This window comes from Protopterus annectens, chromosome 3.part0 (genome assembly GCF_019279795.1).
Source record: "Protopterus annectens isolate FY-2018-M chromosome 3.part0, PAN1.0, whole genome shotgun sequence".
Lineage (NCBI taxonomy): Eukaryota > Metazoa > Chordata > Ceratodontiformes > Protopteridae > Protopterus > Protopterus annectens.
This window is the reverse complement of record NC_056731.1, coordinates 845,429,862-845,443,361: the sequence shown is the minus strand read 5'-3', so window position 1 is coordinate 845,443,361 and position 13,500 is coordinate 845,429,862. Positions and strand designations below refer to the sequence as shown.

At 40.4% G+C, this 13,500-nt stretch overlaps 1 protein-coding gene across 1 annotated transcript in view; it reads right to left on the bottom strand.

Annotated features, from left to right (window-relative positions):
* Positions 1 to 13,500, bottom strand: part of RELCH (RAB11 binding and LisH domain, coiled-coil and HEAT repeat containing) — a gene marked incomplete in the record, with an annotated part of 1,574,926 nt that overhangs the window by 1,200,592 nt on the left and 360,834 nt on the right.

Here is a 13,500-nt window from a genome sequence, read left to right as displayed (position 1 = left end):
TCGAAAGAGGAAAAAATTAAATAGGGACAGTGAAGAATACAGAAAGGGAGATGACTACCCAATACCTAGGAGTTACAGTAATTCAATAGGAACACCTGAGAATAACAGACATAGATGGGAAGAGAATGAGGGGGAAATGAATGATACAGAAGAATCTGATTTGCACCAAGTTGGTGAACAACATCACAACAATTATCCCCTACTCGGGGGATCTGAGAAGATTAGGCAACCGCAATAAAAACAGGAATGAAAATGATAATAATTACAATAATTCTTTTCATTACAGCCTAGCTCCCCAGAGTACTCAAAACCACCCCAGGGAACAGCAACGGGGGAAATACAGGAATTAATGACAAAAATCAAATTGCTTTTAGATAAAAAGGGTGAAGTTAGTTACAATGAAAATATTAGGGTGTCTAATGAAGGCAAAGTTGTGAGTTTACAAGGTTTTAACATTTTCAACTACACCCACATGGAAATAAATAAGGAGCACTTTTCTCTTTTCAATAATAGTCTGAAGTTTATTCCCAGTAGTTCTATTAGTATACCTGAGACTATGACTGAGATAAAATTATTTACTAGAAAATTAGGATTACAATTGATGTATCAAGATAGGTTGGGGGAAACATTTGAAGTAGATAATAGACAGGGAATATGTCGTCATAGGAGTACATTTAACCGCCCCCACCCATCCTACTTGAGAATTTATGCCTCAAGGATACACATTCAGTTCTAACTTCAAATAAGAAATTTTTTTTTTAATCTCAGTAATCGAGAGACAGCTTTATTAAAGGAAATAAGATCTGATAATTCCATTAGGGTAATGAAACCCGACAAAAGGGGAGGAATGGTGCTAGTGGAAAATCTAAATTATAGTGCCAAAATGTTGGATATTTTTTAGGATATCAATAAATATATGGAAGCTTCTTACAATGAAGTAATTATTTCCCACAGGAAGGTGCAGTTATTTTTGGAGGATTCCCTTTTCCAGGGCATAATTTCAGAAGAATTATTTAATTTTTTTTAAAGACTGAACATCCTACTATACCACAGGTGTTCAGAATTCCGAAAGTACATAACGATCTATTAGACCCACCATATAGGGTAATCATTACATCAAAAGGGAGTTCTACCGACCCACCATATAGGGTAATCATTACATCAAAAGGGAGTTCTACCTACCCCCCTATGAGTGTTTATTGACAGATTTAAAAAAACAGTTATGTCCATCGATTTTATTTTAGGAGATTTGTGGGACTTTCTGTCTAGGTTAAGACAAGACTTTTTTCACCAGAGGTGTGCTTTACCACTATGGATGTGGTGGATTTATTTACTAGCATCCCCCATAAGGATGGACTGAGTTGTTTTTAGAAGTGGTTTTAGATCTTACAGATCTGAGCCGTATAATGATTAACTTTGTGCTGAATATGATTCTTGACAATTATTTTACGTTTGAGAGCATTTATTTTAAACAGATAAAGGGAGTAGCAATGGGGGCCAGTTGTGCCCCCATACATGCAAATATGGTGATATATGCTTGGGAGCAAAAATTTTTTTTCTCTACTGAATTTAAAGATAAATGACTCCTATATCTTTGTTTTTTGGATGTTGTTTTCATCCTTTGGAAAGGACCAGCTTCAGGTAATACAGATATAGCATATTATTTGAATCAACTCCCCTCTTTCCTAAATTTTACTAGTAAGAGTTCAAACAAACTATATGGATTTTTTGGATGTCAGAATAAGCAAAGATATTTCAAAGGGTAGATTCTGCTCAACAATTTTTTGAAAGGAAACTTTCTCGAATAGCTATTTAAACTTCAATAGTCAACACCCTTAAACCAGGAAGAACATATTGAAAGAGCAACTAGTTAGAGCAACAAGAATGCGCTCAGAACGGGATCTTTTGACAAGTGAAATTCTCTTTATAACTAAATTATTTGTGGAAAGACGGCTTCCCAGAGACCTTATTGGTAGAGTATGCCTTGAGGTGACACAGGCATAGGGTACTAAGTTCAAACCCCTGCTGGGTACAGGGGGATACAAATATGAGGTCAAGAGTAACGTCACTAATTATAGATTTTAATAAGAGCATGGTAGTTCCCTTTGGAGAAGGAACAAAAGAGGTGAAAAATTATGAAAAAATATTGGGTGATATTTAAGAGCAATACAGAATACATAAGCATTTTGGGGGAAGACCCTAGCTGTGTATATAGAATGGGCAAAAATCTGAAACACCTGTTTGAATATTATAGTTAAGAATCCATTTGAAAAGGGTACTACAAAATGTGGATGTTGTGCTTTTTTGCACGTTTATTTTGGAAGAGAAATGCATATTATAACCTAATGGGAGGGGATCAGTAGTATTTAGACCTGGGAATTGTGCCACTAAAGGTTTAGTTTAACTTGAACTATGTGATACTTGCATACATTATTGTGTGTGCAAAACAGAAAGACAACTGAGAAAATGTATATATGAGCACAGACATCCTGTAAGCCAAAAGAATGACAGAAAAAGAAGTTATGTACTCACCATAATGGTTCATGTGAGTTGTTCCATTTCGCCTTCATTCTTCACTGATGGGTTCGGAGCCGATCCTCTGCTCTGACTCAGCCGACTAGCAAGCTCAAAGTTTTCCAGTAGCTCGAAACCCAACCCCTTATCCCACAATGCACTGCTGGAATTACCTCAGATCTTGTTTGCTGCTTACCATATAGAAATAAAATAATTATTCTGCCTAGGAATGAAGACACACTGAAAAACCAGGATGAAGACAGCCTCCAGGTCAACTGCCAGCCAGGAGGGGGAAGGGGGGGGGGGGCGTGAGAATGAAGGCGAGATGGAACAACTCACATGGAATGTTATGGTGAGTGCATAACTTCTTTATGTGAAGTTGTTCAATCTTACCGTTCATTCTTCACTGATGGGTAGCGTCCCTAGCACCCTGATCTTGGGTGGCTCACGGAAGTACACTCTTCAGAACCGTAAAACCAAATGAAGCCCTGTCCCTGGAGGCCTTATCCACTTTGTAATGAGTTACAAAAAGTGTGAGGTTTAGACCATGTAGCTGCCGCACAGACGTTGCCCAAAGGTAATTTGGCTTGAAAAGCTAAAGAGGTAGAAACTGCTCTGGTTGAATGAGCCTTCACCTTACTAGACAAAGGCAAGTTAATAGGTATAAGCGATACAATCCGACAGCCACTTACACAGAGTTGTTTTGGCAACTGGTTTACCTTTCCTGGCCTCAGAAAAAAGACACAAAAATCTGATCTGATTTCCTAATGTCTTTTGTTCTGTCTAAATAAAATCTAAGTTTTCTGTGAACGAGTTTGTGCAACATATATTCCAATTTGTTGGTGTGATTAGGGAAGAAAACGGGCAACTCAATGGCTTGATTGATGTTAATCTCAGAACATACTTTAGGCAAAAAGGATGGATTTGTCCTGAGAGATACTGTATCAGCATGAAAGACCATATAAGGAGGCTTGATGGATAGGGCTCGGAGCTCTGACACACTGCGGACTGAAGTGATGGCTACTAGGAAGATAGTTTTCCACGATAGAAATTTTAGTTCGCAAGATGATGCAAACTCAAAAGGAGGAAGAATGATGCGAGATAACATAAAATTCAAATTCCAGGGAGAATAAGGTGTCTTCAATGGAGGCCTCATGTGAAAGGAACCTTTTAGAAAAGCCTTAGACAATTGGTGAGCCATAATATTCAATCCATCGATCCCTAGATAGAAATTAGATATTGCAGCTAGTTGTACCCTCACCGTAGCAGCCGCTGCTCCTTTGTTGAAAATTTCTGTCAAGAATTGAAAAACAGAAGACAATGGAGCTTGGTAAGGGTCAATGTTATGGGAGGAAGCACAAATAGAAAATCTCTTCCACTTACTACGATACAATTTTCTAGTGGAAGGCTTATGGGAAGCCAACAAAATTTGACTAGTGTCATGGGAAAGATTATAAAGCCTGGCTATGCGGGGAATTGGAGCAGCCAAGTGGTTAGCTTCAGTGTCTGCAATGATGGATGAAGATCCCCTGATGGATGTGTCAATAAGTCTGGAACTGGGTCCAGGATCCATGGGTCTTCTAGAATGTGATGGTAAAGAAATGGAAACCAAATCTGCTGAGGCCAATGAGGGACTATAAGGAGGATTGTCCATCCCAGCGACTTTGCTTTCTGTAAAAATCTGGGTATCAGAGGAATTGGGGGAAATGCGTACAGGAGACCCAGGGGCCAATTGTGGACAAGAGCATCCCTCAGGGAGTGACCTGGCATGGGAATTAGGGCAAAATAGCTTCTGCATTTGTTGTTGATATGACTGGCAAACAGGTCGCAGGAAGGCTGGCCCCATTTGCGGAAAATCCTGTCTGCAATCTCTTGTTTGAGGGACCATTCGTGGGGCAATAAAATTGCCCTGCTCAGTCTGTCCGCTATGACGTTGGATTTGCCCGGGATGTGCGTTGCTAACATAAAGCGCTGGGATGACACTGCCCACTGCCATACTCTGAGGGCTTCTCGGCAAAGGGGATAAGACTTGGTCCCGCCTTGCTTGTTGAGGTACCAGACCACTGACATGTTGTCTGTCTGTATTGCAATTGTACCTACAGGAAGAGAGTCCTGAAAGTATTGCAACGCTAGAAGTTCTGCTCTCATCTCCAGGACACTGATATGCAGATGTGATTCTTGATCTGTCCAAGTGCCTTAGGCAGTCTTTCTCTTAAAAAGCCCCCCCCACCCTATCAGGGAAGCGTCCTTGGTCACAGTGGCAACTGGAGGGGGTAGCATGAAAGGATGTCCTATTGTGACATGAAGAGACGTTAACCACCACTGAAGATCCTTCTTGCAGGAATTTATCAGGATCGTGTGATTCACTGGAAGTTCTTGGTAAGACCATTGCATGAATAGAAGCCATTGAAGGATTCTCATATGCATCCTTGCCAACTGGATTGCCAAGATTGCTGCTGCCATCAAAACTTGTACTTTCAATACCTCTGCAGCTGGTGCTCTGTTCTTTGATATCAAGGACATGATGTGTTGGCGAAGAATAGAAACCCTTTCTAATGGAAGACGAAGAGTGGTGGTTGACGTGACTAATTCTATCCCTAAAAAAACGATATGCTGCGATAACAAGGCAGACTTTTTAAAGTTGACTGTAATGCCTAGCAGATTGCAGAGTGTCAGAGAAGCCTCTCTTGCTTGAAGAAGTTGATGCCTGGTGGTGGAGGTAAGGAGCCAATCGTCCAAGTACGGAAATACCTGGAATCCTAGATGCCTCAGGTGGGCCATGACTACTGCCATGCACTTAGTGAACACTCTGGGGGCTGTAGTGAGACCAAAGGGCACAGCTCGGAATTGATAATGATTGGCTCCCAGCCGGAAACGCAGGTGATCCCTGGATGGCCTGGCCATCTTTATATGGTAGTATGCATCCTTGAGATCGATCGAGCACATGCAATGGTCTTTCCCTAAAAAGGGAAGTATGGACTGTAGCGTGACCATTCGGAACTTCTCTTTCCTCAAATTGGTCGAGTCTGCTGAGATCCAAGATGGGTCTCAAGTCCCCTGTTTTCTTTGGAACCAAAAAGAATCTTGAGTAAGTTCCAAATCCTGTTTGGTCTGCCGGGACTGGTTGGATGACTCTTTTTTTCAAGCAATCAGCATACCTCTATTGTTGCTTGTTCCCTGTGATTGGGTGGAACATCCTGGATTTTTTTGACGGGAAGAGGCTGGGTGGAAAACTGTATGAAATACTCTCTGGAAATGATACTTTGTACCCAGTTGTTGTTTGTTATATCTAGCCAGGCTTCTGAGTGCAATGACAAGCGACCCCAGACTGTCTCCAGAGTAGAACAGCCGGGCCTCCCTTCAGGAGCGCTGGTAAGTCTCACCAAAGAAGTGATCTCCTTCACCCTGGTGTGGACCCCCCTCTGCCGCGAGGGCAGCGTCTTCCATTGTAACCCCCTCCTCTGCCTCTGTAGGGGGGGATCTCCACATGTGTCTTGAAAGGCTCCTTGGGCTTTACGGAACCACATCTTTCCTCCCCTCTGACCTTTAGGAAAGGGTAGAGTGGGTGTGGAAAAACGGACTCAGATGGCAGACAGAGTCTTTCCTTCTTGTTCACACCTGGTCAAAATCTCCTTCACCTTTGGCCCAAACAAGGATGGGGTATTCGTAAATGAAGACTTGAAGGGTTCCGCGAAGGAACAGAGTCGCATCCAGGCATGCCTACGAAGAGCAATTCCTGTACCTGCAGCTCTACTCGAACCATCAGCTGCGTAAGATACGAGATGCATGGACGAGTTAACTATCGAATTACGGGTAGCAAGCTGGGTAGCAACTTTGTCGGATACACCCGTAGCTACAGCACCCTGAAGATTATCTCCCAATTCCTTAAGGAGCTCTCTCTGCAGTCTGGTAAAATAGGTCAAGTAGTTCAGTGATCTGAGTGAGAAAGTCGAACTAAACATGCGTTTCCCATATCTATCCATGATCCTGGAGTCTCTGTTAGGAGGATGTATAGACGAGGAAGTCTCAGACATTTCCTTTTTGGTGGCTGCTGCTGCCACCATCATGGCATCAACAGGTACTCCCTTGGTCAAAAAGGACTTATCAATGGGGGCAGAAATAAACTTATTAGGCCTACTAGGGACAGGTTCCATAGATTCTGGTGACTCCCATGCCCTACGAGAGACCAGATCCATCATAGGGCAGAGACACCCAAGAGGTGGAAGGTTGAGACCCGAACACCTTCAGGAGAACAGACTCGTCCTCAGTAGGGCTCTTGGACTGCTAATCACCCCTCTAAGAATTTCAAGAAACTCAGCAAAGGAGATGTCCTCAGAGGGGGATCTAGGGGACTCATCCAAGTCGGTGTCTGATGTTTGGGACTCCTGTAGGGATTCCAAATTCTCCTCTTGCATAATCTCTTCCTGGGAACTTCTTCTGTGGAAACTTCTGGAGAGGTCTCAGAACAGCAGGGAGTACCCTGTGGGGCTACCTGAAGCTCTGGGTCTCTACACTTGGGATGACCGGAGGAAACAGAAGCTGACAGGCACTTTAGGGGAGGAAGAGGCCAGACCTTGAGATGAGAAAGTCTTAGGAGACAACACTCGCCTCATGGCTTCGAATGCACCACAGCTTCGATGAGAAGGAGTCAACGGGTCAGGAGCCGCGATCCCCTCCCACACCGAAGCCGTGATCTCTGAGTCCGAGGTAGGAGCCAAGCTCACCTGAGCCGAAGCCCCGAGAGGAAGAGTCAGCACCGACAAGTCGGTGCGACTATCCTCCCCGGACCAGACCGGAGAGTGTCGGCTCCTATAGTCCCTGGTTGGCACAGAGGACATCCGAGCAGATGGAGCCGACAACAATGGAGCAGGTGTCGGCTCCAACGGATCCACAATCATCAGATCGGCCTCCTCCGGCTTCGAAGGTCCGGTATGGCTCGGAGGAGGAGCAGACAATTCAGGAGTAATGGTCTTCGGCTCTGACGGCTGGGTCTGAGCCGACAGCAATTTAGCTAGGCCTGGTGTCTTTAAGAGTTTCTGAACTAGCCGGTCCATATCCAGATCGGACAGGCTGACAGAAGACCTGGAGGAGTGAATAGATGGAGCTGATTGGAGCAGTAGAGAGGGAGGTTTTTCGGTAACCGGTTCCAGAGCAGTGTCAGGGTCCAAAAAGAACAGACTGTCGGCTCCGAAGTCACAACACTTTCAGGCTTTCTTCCTTTCTTTGTCCTGGATTCTGAGGAAGATTTGGATGATTTGCTGTCCCCATCCTGGTCAGACAATGCCTCTGAGAATGTGTGTTTGATAATACCCCTATCAATTAATTTCCTCTTCCTTTCTGCAAGCACTCTAGTAGAAAAGGAGTGGCAGATACTACATGACTCCTGCAGGTGCACCTCACCCAAACAGTACACACACTGCACATGAGCAACTGTAACAGACATCTTTTGTCTGCCGTCTGGGCATTTTTTAAACCCAGACTTTGGATGCTTTTTCCTTTTCTTCAGACACAGCACTAACTACTATTCACAGATCAAAAAAGAGAAAAAAAAAACACACTATTTAATTATATAAGATAGTTAAAGTTAGAGAGGATTAATCTAATTAAATACACACAGTACACACAGCCCAAAAAGGAAACTAGTAACAACACTATTTAGCTATATAAGATAGTTAAAGTTAGAGAGGATTATAGCAACCCAATATCAAAAAGCCCAAAAGGGCAACTCTAACAAACTGTAAGAAAAGGCCCAAGGCCAAAAGGCCAAAGGTAATCAGTAGATTTTTACTGAGAAAAGGGGGAAAAACAGAAAACAACTGCTAACTAGATAATAATATATAGTTATAATAGTAAAATATATAAAATTCAAATAGAAAACTTGCTGAAAGTTGAAAACTCCCAATAATAGCGTCGAGCAATGCTGGAAACCAAGAGATCATGCCGCGGCAAACTAGATCTGGGGTAATTCTAGCAGTGCATTGTGGGATAAGGGGCTGGGTCTCGAGCTATTGGAAAACTTTGAGCTTGCTAGTCGGCCATGTCGGAGCCGAGGATCGGCTCCAAACCCATCAGTGAAGAATGAACGGCGAGATTGAACAACTTCACATTGCTTTGTTTAGACATTCAATAAAATGCTTGGGTTTTAAAAAAGATTCAAATTTGGAATATTAGAAGTGGTTTAAAAATTAACAAGAGGGGGTTGGTGGGAATTAAATATTGAATTATATGAGTTGAAATGGTAACTTTTGTTGAATTCTTTCCTAGAACCTGGTTTGAATGAAACTTTGTCCCTAGCACCTGTTTTAAAATCAAGGACTTTGATTTTTATAGAGGTTTAGCATTGCCTCTTTTTGTTTGATGAACTAATTAATTGAATTAGTAATTAATTCTGTGTTTTGTATAAAAGGTGGATGGAGTGTCATGGTTATAAGTAGTCTTGGAATTATCCAAGACGAAAGCGCTTAATTAAATAAATTTCTTTTGTAGAAAGGAACAGAAAGCTGCTGTTGGAATATCTTTTTACTGGACTGTTTAGCACTGTTCACAGTTATTCCTTTGGTTGTTGCATAGGTTCAAATTGAGATGACAAGAAACTACCATATAAAGGATCAACCTGCCAAACATTAATGGGATGCATGTAAAACAAAAGCTAGAAATACACATTTTAAAAAGGTATCATACATATATTAGGATGGAAAAATAACTTCTTATTGTAATAGCTACACTATCCGTATTATTTTGGAATGTGAATGACCTCAAGTATAGACAAAAAAAAGCAAAATATTGAATTATATTAAGAAATGCAGAGAGCAAATAGCAAAGCTATAGGAGACAGATTTGGAAAAAAAGTGACCATGTAAATTTGACAAAGAAAGGATTTCAGGATGGATCTTCAGTACAATACCAGAGAAAAAAGAAAAGGAAGTACTTACACCAATTGCTACAGGAGCTCCAACACTGACACAAGAGGAAAAATAGATAATGGTAGATTTGTGGTAGTAAGGAGCTACTGGCAAGGGAGGGGGATTATGCCAGTACATATTTACATTCTACCTACAACTCCTATTACAGAGATGAAGAAAATTGTGTGGGAAATAATCAGCTTTCAGCAGGGAATATTACTTATAGATGGAGACTGGAACTTGATTTCTGGGGGGATCCAGAAGGGAAAATATAATTAAATAGGATAGACGTCTGAAGAAATTTATGAAAAATTTTGGTATGGAAGAAGTGAATTCAGTAACTGGAACACTGATTGAATTTGCATATTACACCCCAATCTACAATAACTGGGCTAAACTAGACAAATTATACTTCGCAGGAACATGTAAATTTAATTGAAAGCTTTGACACACATCTAATAATTATTTCACATCATGCGCTAGTAACAACTAAGATAAAAATGCAGGATAATGAAGTAAATATGAGACACTAGCTTCCCCACCTACCAGTCAAAAAGAGAGGAATTCAAGGAATGGGCAGTGGAAATTATTTGAGAGTTACTAGGAATTATAGAAATTTTTTCAGAAGTTATAGCTAGTGAATGAGATAAAATGAAAGTGAAGTTTCAAAACAGGGTAGAAGCAAAAGAAAAATGGTTGAGAAATAACAGCAATTATTTAGAGGAGCTGACAAAGGTTAAAATATTGCAGAATAAGGGGAATCTCACAGAACAAGAAGAGGTACAACTGCAGAGTGCTAAACAGAAAATAAGGGATTATCTGGATGATATGCATGAGTTCAGAAAGATTGCTGATAAGCAACTTTTTTTGATAGCTCCAGAGCACAAAACATTTTAGCATCATGACTTAAGCAACAGAAAGCAGAAAGGGCTGTTACCAAACTTAGGGAGTCAATAACAAGAAAAATAACTAGAGATCCTGTACAGATATTACAGATATTTTGGAAATGTTATGAATATATATGCAGAGAAATGTAGAAGTCAAGAAAGAGAGCAAATGGAACTAGGAGAAGAGATAAAAACAGTGATATATAATCAATCTGCAAGAAACTCTCCAGGAATAGATGACATTCCTGTGGACATTTGGAAGCTAGGACTAGAAGGTTTTGTTTAACAGTATATTAAAAGGAGGAGAAGCACCAACATCTTGGGAGAAAGCTGTAATACCAAATGATGGTAAAAATCCGAAACACCTTCATATAGACCCATTTCAATTTTAAACCATGATTATAAAGTGCTTAGTCTACAACAGCTAAAAGAATGGCAAAGGCGTTGTCAAAAAAGATAGATCTGAATTAATGTGTTTTTTTTTTGGAGGAGAGACAAATATTTGACAACATTAACAGAACAAAGATGATCCAGATGGAAGCAGAATGTAAGAAAATACAGCTGTTGTTGGATCTTGATGCAGAGAAAACAGAAAAAGCCAAGATTTTATAAGTAGGGCAATGGAAACATCTGCATTCCCCGATTCAATAACAAGGTTACATAGGAGGATATATGAGTGATCAAAGGCAAAAATTAAAGTGGGAGGATTTCTCTCTGATAAGCTGGGTCTTAAAGGAACCAGGCAAGGGTGTCCTCTTTACCCCTTTATTATTTGCAATGTTTATTTGTCCTCGGATTACTGGGAAAGTACCACTGAGCCAAAGGCCCATTTTCAGTGGAGGCCCAGGAAGAAAAACTCCACAACAAATTTAAAAACATTTAAACAGTAGGTGAGTAACTACATACAAGAGGAGAAAGCCCAGCAACACATTAAATATTTTACAATGAAATGGGGGAAAAAAACTCAACAAATATGTACAAGGGGAGAAAATTCCCACAACAGATACAAGCAAACTGAAATACATTTACAGAAATAGCAATACAACATGCACTGCAAGTAACAAGACAGTGCAGAAGTGGATAACCTAAGTCAAGCAAACTAATACAGTTATTCAAAATATTGACTATATTTCTAATAACATAAGGAGATGAAAAATTCTGCTGCCAAAACAGAGAGATGAAAAGAATGAGATGAGGAGGAGTAATGAGCGGGGGTGGGGGATTAAGGGCTGAAGACAGTTATTAAAAAGATGAGAATGACATGGAAGGACACGAGAGAGGAAAATAAATAGTAGCAACTGATGTCTGAAGAGGTAGAAGAGCAAACATTAGTACTATGGCATCACTAAAGTGAGAACTTCTTTTGATGTTAGTCTATTACTACCTTATAAGACATGGAGGTAATAGTGAATTTAGAGCGAAAAAGGCATAGTTATTGTGCGCAGGTTATCATGCATCTGTTTTGAGGGCTGTGCATGTACAATTTCAAGTGTCAGACAGATAATTTTTACTTTGATCTTGAAACTGACCCAAAAAGCACAAAAGTCCACAAACTGTAGAAAAACAAAGTCAGCACTCCTGGAACCACGCAAAGCAACTCAAGTAAATCCTTGTAGTAACTCGCTGCAAAACACTTTGGGAGTGGTAAAAACACTTTTTATTAAACCAAAATAACAAATAGAGGAGTGCTTTCGTCAAGAACCTTCTCAACTTCATCAGATAAGAGCAAATCCAGAAAAACACTCAAATACATTTTCCAAGAGCATTGAGTAATAAACTAATCCCATCACACTGACTAAAAAGGACCTCCCTGAACTCATAAATATTCATGAAATGCAATCAAAATATTCTTAAGACACTCTAAAACCAGCATTTAAATGTCATTAACATGTGCAAAAATGCTGAAAATAAATATAAAAACAAATACACACAATGTATAAAATCAATAAAATGGTGTTTATATAAAAATGAAAGTATATATAAGAAATGTATAAAATATATTTTACCTTTCCATTGCTTTTAATTTTAGCAGGCAAGCAATGGAGAGTGAATCATTTAATCCTGGCCATTGCCTTGCATTTAGGCGGACCTGCGAAATTAAGTCTTTCTTTTCCAAAAGCAGCCCCCATGGGCCACCTCTTTTATCCAAGTCAACAGTGTCCACAATGAAAAATTTGAGTGTGTGGCCTGATTTTTCTGTGCAGTGTTTACTCAAGGCATATGTGGATTTCCCAAGTCTGATATCCCTTGAATGCTCATAAATTCTGTTTTTAAATTTCCTCTCAGTCTTGATCACTTGATCTTGAAACTGTAAATGTGGTTAGTATGTTTAAGGGATGAGGAGATAACATTCTAGGAGTGGACTACGTAGCTGGGAGTCGCAACAAAAAAAAATAAGGGGCTTATAATAACTGGCATGGTAATTAAGAAAAACTGGATTTATTTACAGACATTCTGTACCTGATAAAACCAGAAAGAGTGTATCTCAGTGTTGTGGAACATTTTGAGACAGTTTCAAAGTCTTTTCAGGATATAAAATTAATAAAGATAAAGCAAAGGCTGTAGCAGTAAACTGTACTCCTTCAGGAATTGGTACAGCAATACCCATACTTCTAGGTTCATAGGCGTATACTACAGTAGCCACCACTAGGGCCCTTACAAGCCTAGCCGTGTAACCCAAGTGTGACCCACAAATTTGATTTATATAGGAGTGGATTTACTGACTGCCTCTGTCCATCAGTGACACAGCAGCCAAACCAGGGGTGAATTTCTGATTATGCACCCACTGGCCCAAGTTGCGCTTTAACAGAGATGGGAAGGACCTCTGCTTCACGTGGATGGAAACCTGTTACAGAGAATTGCAACTCTCTGAGAAACATATCTGTGTCTCAAACATGTCCTATTTAAATCGCAAGCAAAATTTAGGTGTTTTGGTTCTGATGCGGTTTGTTTTACAGATGTGCAAAAAGTTCATCAGAGCAAGGTCCAGGGGTCCCTTGTATGCCAGGCAAAGATCACCTTTTAGAAGTCTGTATGATACAGAGTAGAGAGACAGGGCTTTGAAGAGATCAGCATAGGACACTGTATTTACTCCCTGTATTCTTTTTTGTAAGGAACCTTTGTGGAAGTTCTAGTTGCTGCATGTGAATGAAATACATGTTGTTTAACACACAGTGAAGTTATATACATACATTGAG